Below are 6,660 nucleotides of genomic sequence, written 5' to 3' on the forward strand. Positions count from 1 at the left end.
TACAATTAGTTCATCACCAAAAAGAAAAAGAAAACTATAGTCTTTATATATTTATATTAAATATTCTATGTGACAAAAATGCATTTCCATTTCATGCGTTTCCATTACTTATTTGCATTTACACCATTTCTTTATAGTTTTTCTTTTAATTCAGTGATAAGGTTTAGCACTTTCTCATATGCAACAGATTAATTAGAGACACATGAAGCAAAGACACTTGTACACAAAATAAAGGAAAGATCACATTTATTACAGTAGATAAGAGATAATAAATCACTGCTCCACCATTGCTGTAAACACAACACAGTTATTTATTTAGGTTATGACAACAAACTGAAAAACAAAAGATTTTTTCATAAATAACTTTTTTTCCCAGAAATAACACAATAAATATGTATCTGAACTGAATAAAGGTCAAAGGTTAAGATCTAGAAAGCCTCTGTATACAATTTAATCCCAAAAAATGTGTAAATCCTCAAAATCTCTCTCAAGATCAGTAACAGATCTCTACTCTACACACAACTAAAGGAGTGAGATAATATTAAATGATCCATCAGTTACCTGTATTTATTGTTATAGCACAACCCTTCACCATCCTCTATAGTCAATCACTCATTAATGTCTATCTGACATCAGCACCACATTGTGTGAATAATAATAGCAAGTAAATAGAATATAAATCTGCTATTTTGCCCAAATTTTCTACCATATTTGTGAACTAAAACATCCCATTACCAGCACTTTAAGTCTATCCGAGGTCAAAAGTCCCCATCTACCTTAATTTAGCAACTTTGTTTACTTTGATTTGGGTATTTTTTATGATTTCACTTGATCATCACTGATTTTTCATTGCACCACTTAGTGTCCTATGTTTTGTCATCTGTCATTAGGTTTATTCAGAAATAAGCTCATATGCACACATGTGTGGCTTCAGTAGCAATCATAAGAGTACAGCATTAATAGAGGTTTAGAGCAGAGCTGTCAATCACTCGTCATCATTTAATCGTGATGCTACATGAATTCAACTGAAGATAAGACATTAAATCTCTCAAGATCTGAGTAAACAACAGTTTTTATTGAGAATTAACCGAGGTTTAGATGTTGATGTTTGTTTTGTTTGACATTACCATGATGGAGATCTGTGTTTGCTTTAGTTGACCTCTTGACCCTTGAAAATGTTAATGTTTCAATCCTTTAAGGCTGTGATTGGAAAACAGTCTTTGTGTTTCTGCTCATCTCTTTCCTTCAGTGATTCTTATTGTTAACAGCAGGTGTTCATCAGTGTCTGAATTCACTCTCTCAAGTGGTTTATATTAGTAAACTAATGTAGGGAATAGTACATGTATAGGGTGTGATTTCAGGCAGTCTCTGTTTGTGGACGAATATGTTCATGGTACTCATAAATATTGTTTTTTAAACAAATGGTTTAAGGCAACCGGTTTCCTCAAATGGTTTGAGCTAACTTAAATGGTTGGGTTTTACAGTGTAGACTATGTAAGTTAATAATATGACCATGGTGATAAAACTTGTTTGGTTAATCTAAAAAGATAAAACATCCACACATTGAGGAAGTGTCTGAACCAGTACTCCTCACGAGATCGCTGTCCTTGACCTGATGTGAGATCTCACTGGGTTGTGTTCTGGAACATAAGATGAAAGATATCATAATTTAAACACACAAACATATGATGACCCTGTATACTCACATGTACATATGAACACATATATTGAGAGGGTTTTAACGTATGAGAGGGAAGGTCATACCTTCAGTGCCTTCCACTCATCAAAGCACTTCTGAGCTTCCTTGAGCTTTTCTTCTGGGCCTTTATAGTACACTCTAAACAGCTCTTCATAAAAATCTTTTGGCAGGAACATCTGTCATTACAAGAGTCAGAAATTAATGGATTTATGATTCACTACATAGTATGTACTGTACTGTATATTATTTTCAACATGTTTAATACATGTTTTTCATTACAGAGGCTTCAAAAAGACAGAATGAGGAATACACAATGGAAATAAATATGACTTTACTTGAATTGAGAAATCTTGCAATAGTTTACCCTTTTTCAGGCAGTACATGATTGTTAGGAATGAGTGGGCTTCTTTGTGTAAATCATTTGTTTGTAAACTTAGTTGGTAACTGAATATGTATTTTTAATATTTCAAAGTCACATGGTACCTGATCAGTAATCAGGAAGGCTTTGTCAGGGTCCCTCTTGCGGTAGAAATAAACACTGCCCATGGGGTTTTTAGCCTTCATGCCAAGATCTATATCAACCACCTGAATAAGAGAAAAATCCCATTTGAATAAGTTAAGAGATAACTTAAACTGAAGAGATCAAGAGATGCGGATTAAAGGTTTATTTTTGAACTTACATCAATCACAAAATCATCAGCGTTCAGATCTTGTTTCTTTTTCTTATTCCATTTCTCCACTGCTGCTTTCCAGTCATCCTTTAACTTTAGGAGGATCAGAGAAAATCATCAGTAAAATACACCAAATGGCAAAAACTAATGGCATGAATAATATTTCAGCTTGTATAATACCACTTATACTAATATCTGTAATATCTGATCTTAAGCTGGTATTGTGATATTTTGTCTCATTATAAAAACAGAAAACAATGTTACAGAATATATAATGAGCTAGGCAGTTTATTTTAGTTTTACTCTGTCAAATACCTCTGAGACGTCTCTTTTCTCCAGTTTGGCCTCTCCCAGAAACTTTGGCAGGTCCCTTTTGAGAATTTGCATCACTTTTTCTCTAGCATGCTGAAGATCTTCTTCCTGAAGGATTTCTTGGGCAGCCTGAAGGATTTCTCGTGCTGTCTCTGTTTTTTTGTCTTTTTCAAGTTTCTTTACATCTTTTTGGATTTTCTCTGCAGCTTTTTGAAGTTTTTCTGCACCCGTTCTGAGTTTCTCTGCAGCAGTTTCAAGTATTATTTTGTCTTCATCTGGCTTTCTTTTGTCATCTTTTAGATCTCTTTGGGCATTTTCAAGTATCTTTTTGTGATCATACTCAGAGTACAATATTTTCTCAAGAATATGATCTGTTAGAAAAGGAAGAACATAACTATTGTTCTTTCACATTTTAGTTGAAACATTCCTAATAACAAATCCATAAACAACTTTCTGAGTAGAATATAGATACATCATTGTACCATATGTGGATTTAATTCCCTCTCCCTCCCTTTTCCTTTTCTTTTAGTCTCATACACAAGCTTCCCACTGACCTGTGAGTTTGGTGTATTCTTCCATATCATTTATCGCTTCAGAGATCTGCAAATGGCCATCAGCTTTTACTAGGGCTTCTGTAATCCTAAAATGCAAAGAAAAACAAGTATATATATGTGTTGTGTATATTACAGGACCTATATTAAATAACTTGCTTGATGAACACAGTGTACTAAATTTTCCAATACCAAGCCATTTTAATATCTGGAAACAGGACACAAAAATATGCAGGCAACAACAAAAATATACATGTATCACAGCTATAAAAGAAATAATATAATTTTGAGGTATAATGTAACTCTATAGTCAGTCAGCCAGCTAAATAAATAAATAAATAATCAGCTGCAGTCATTATACAGAAATGTATTATTTCTGTGATTGACCATTATATCAAGTATTTCAGAGAACCTACTTAATTTGTGACAAAACAAACAAACAAACAAACAAACAAAAAACCCATAAAGCTTACATGGTTTCAATAATATTGACAGTCTTGTGCTGGTAAGCCTGGCGATGCAGAGTGTATCTGGTGCGAAACATGTCAAAAATATTATCTGCCTCCTGTTAGAGAAAGAACAATGCAGCAGACAAATATTATATTATATTATATTATATTATATTATATTATATTATATAGATTTGTACCACAAGCTCATGATTGATGTTAATGAAAGTTGTTATATTTAATCTGCAAATGCATAAAATGAGTCAAAAGATGCCGTAGAGTCATAGACTGATTCATTAAAATTATAATATACTACAATATAACAATATACCTTATTTAACAAGCATTTAAAAGTCCAAAATTCAGTGGTAAACTTTTTATTTTTTTGCAAAGTGATATGTAAAGATTGATGAGAATAAACGTATTAAATGTACCTTGTCCCTGTAGCAGATGGATCGCCTCGTTTTTACAGCCTCATCATTTATCTCCACTTCACACACTCGAGCGAACTTCAGCAGCCGCTGATGGTCAAAGCTCTTTGAAATGCCAAGATGATGACAGTCTCTGTGAAATAAAATGATGATTCAAGTACAATGATTCAGATTTAAAGAATTGTAATTTCTTTGAACACTCTGATCTTCCCCACATGCTTGTAGTTGTTTACAGTGCCCCATTATGGATTTTTGTAAATTATCTTTCATGTAGTGTGTAACAGCTCTCAGTGAATGAAAACATCCTGCAAAGTTTTAAATCTGAAAGTGCACGTATATAAAGTTATTGTCTCTTAAAAGTAAGAGTGGACTCTGAGTCAATTAAACGAGTCATTCATAAAACAAATTCCAAGCCGTTTAATTGTGACATCACAACGAAACATTAGCATATTGCCCGCCCACTTATTGCGCGCACAGACACCATGGAAAATTCATTTTGTTCAACAATACTACAGCAGTACAATCTTTTGTTGTGTTCCCGTCATTTTACTGACGACTGCTTCTCGAACCTCGGGGAGTTTAACGCACAAAACGCTTGGTCTGAAAATATGGATCAATGCCCAGTTTATTTGGACCAGCTTGCTCCTCTGAATCTCAACCTGTAAGTATGATTAATAACTGATGTTTATATTTTCTAGCGATCTTTGAAAATTCATAGCTTTGTATGTTATGTGTAACTTACACCATCTGTACGTCTCCTGCTAACCGGCTGACTCACGTTTCTGTAGTTCTGCTATTCAGATGTGGGTCCAATATTGTCTAAAAATTTGTCCAGTCTGTCTTATTACTTGGAGTAATGATCGAGGATGGAGCACGACTTTTGTTTACAAAGTGTAATGCATTATCAGATATTGACATTTGTGCTCAGCTAACATGAGTTTACAACATACAAAAACTGTTTTTTCCTCTGTGTTTTTATTATTACAGTAGAGTGGAGCTCTATCTGTATTGTAATAGGATGTTAAGATGCTCGTCTGCGCTAACTAGTTGAAGTATTCTTTCTGTAAAGAGTAAACACTCATTGTAATGTCAAACAATGATATAGCCATTTTTCTATGTTAATAGTTATGGTGAAAAAGTCTGTACACATCTGGCCTAAATGTTTATCTAATGTTAGAGGTTTTCAGCTTCTCTTGGCATTCTGATACAGTTCCCACAGCTGCACCTACATAAAGTGATGCAGTGATGCTGCTATCATATCTTATAAATTACTAAGGTGACACGCACAGAGAAACGTCACTCTCCAGTCGTGATTGAGAATCAGTTTCTGGTTGATCGACTACTTCAGACGTTTCATCATTGGACTCGGGCTTGAATTGATGCAGTAAAATCAATGTGATCTTTTCTGTCCATACATTGTATACAATGTCTTGAGAATTGATAGCCATCATTCAGTTATGGCAATGGGCGTGCGGTGTGTGCAGTAGACCAATCACAAAGTATTGGGCCATCTGACCAATCAGAGCAGTGTAAGCTCGCGGGAAGGAGGGGTTTAGAGAGACTGATTCTTTGAACTGCTTCAAACAAATCGTTTATGAACTGAGGTGAAATTACACTCTCAAAAAGGATGTGTTAATTAATAACACATTTTTTGTGTTATGGCTATTTTAACACATTTTTGTGTCAATTTAAGTTGATCATGTAGAGAGAGAGAGAGAAACAACACTATGTCCAACACAACATGTGTTAAACTATCATCCAATCACATTGCTGCTACGTCACTCCACAAGCCGTTAAGCAAGTTTGTGTCTCTTTCTTCATTGGCGGATGACTTGTGTTCATTTTGACACATTCATTGTGTTATGATTTTAACACATTAAATGTGTCAGGAAGGTGATCTGCTGTTAACAAGCAGAATCAAAGGAGAAATTCACAATTTTAAGTTATCATCATGGAGATGAGTGTTTGCTTTAGTTGGGCTCTTGACCCTTGACTTTATAATATTATTTTGTTTGGGCTGTTGTAACTGAGTTATACAGACAGACAAGCAAAGAGAAAAGATGATTAGGTGGTGTTTGTTATGTTTTCACATAATCATTATTTGTCTTGAACTCATTTAGAGCCCAATCTCTGAGTCAGATTTACATTATTGATTATAGCAGAAGATCAGCTTTTTCTACATAATTCAAAGGTATTTCTTAAAAAGTTGTTCTGATCAAAAAAAACAAAAAAACCTTGCATTAGGCACACACAGACATCAAGAATCAGCCTGTGAATCTCAACAGTGGTGACAGGCAACATATTCTGATTTTAGAAACATTAGAAAAGAAGCTCCTAAAAAGTCACATAAAACAGAGAAAGAAAAAAAAATAGTGAGAATAAAGGAAATTAAATTAAGACAATTAAGCTCATTATTTATTCATGCAGCAATGCATGATGGGAGCCATGGTTGAATTTTAATTGGTGGCTCCCAGCATGCACTGCAACATGCTTTATTATTCTCACCGTTGTTGAGATTCACAGGCTGATTCTTGATGTCTGTGTCTC

The 6,660-nt window shown here is 34.3% G+C and overlaps 1 long non-coding RNA gene across 1 annotated transcript; it reads right to left on the minus strand.

Annotated features, from left to right (window-relative positions):
* Positions 1-229: 229 nt before the first annotated feature.
* Positions 230-2,450, minus strand: LOC125271194. Its single transcript, XR_007185535.1, has 4 exons — positions 2,380-2,450; positions 2,183-2,284; positions 1,765-1,875; positions 230-1,640 (listed from the first exon to the last, which is right to left on the minus strand). It is a non-coding gene; the product is annotated as an uncharacterized LOC125271194 (long non-coding RNA).
* Between the last annotated feature and the right edge of the window lie 4,210 nt (positions 2,451-6,660).

The sequence above is a fragment of the Megalobrama amblycephala genome, linkage group LG7, assembly GCF_018812025.1.
Source record: "Megalobrama amblycephala isolate DHTTF-2021 linkage group LG7, ASM1881202v1, whole genome shotgun sequence".
NCBI classification, from domain to species: Eukaryota; Metazoa; Chordata; class Actinopteri; order Cypriniformes; family Xenocyprididae; genus Megalobrama; species Megalobrama amblycephala.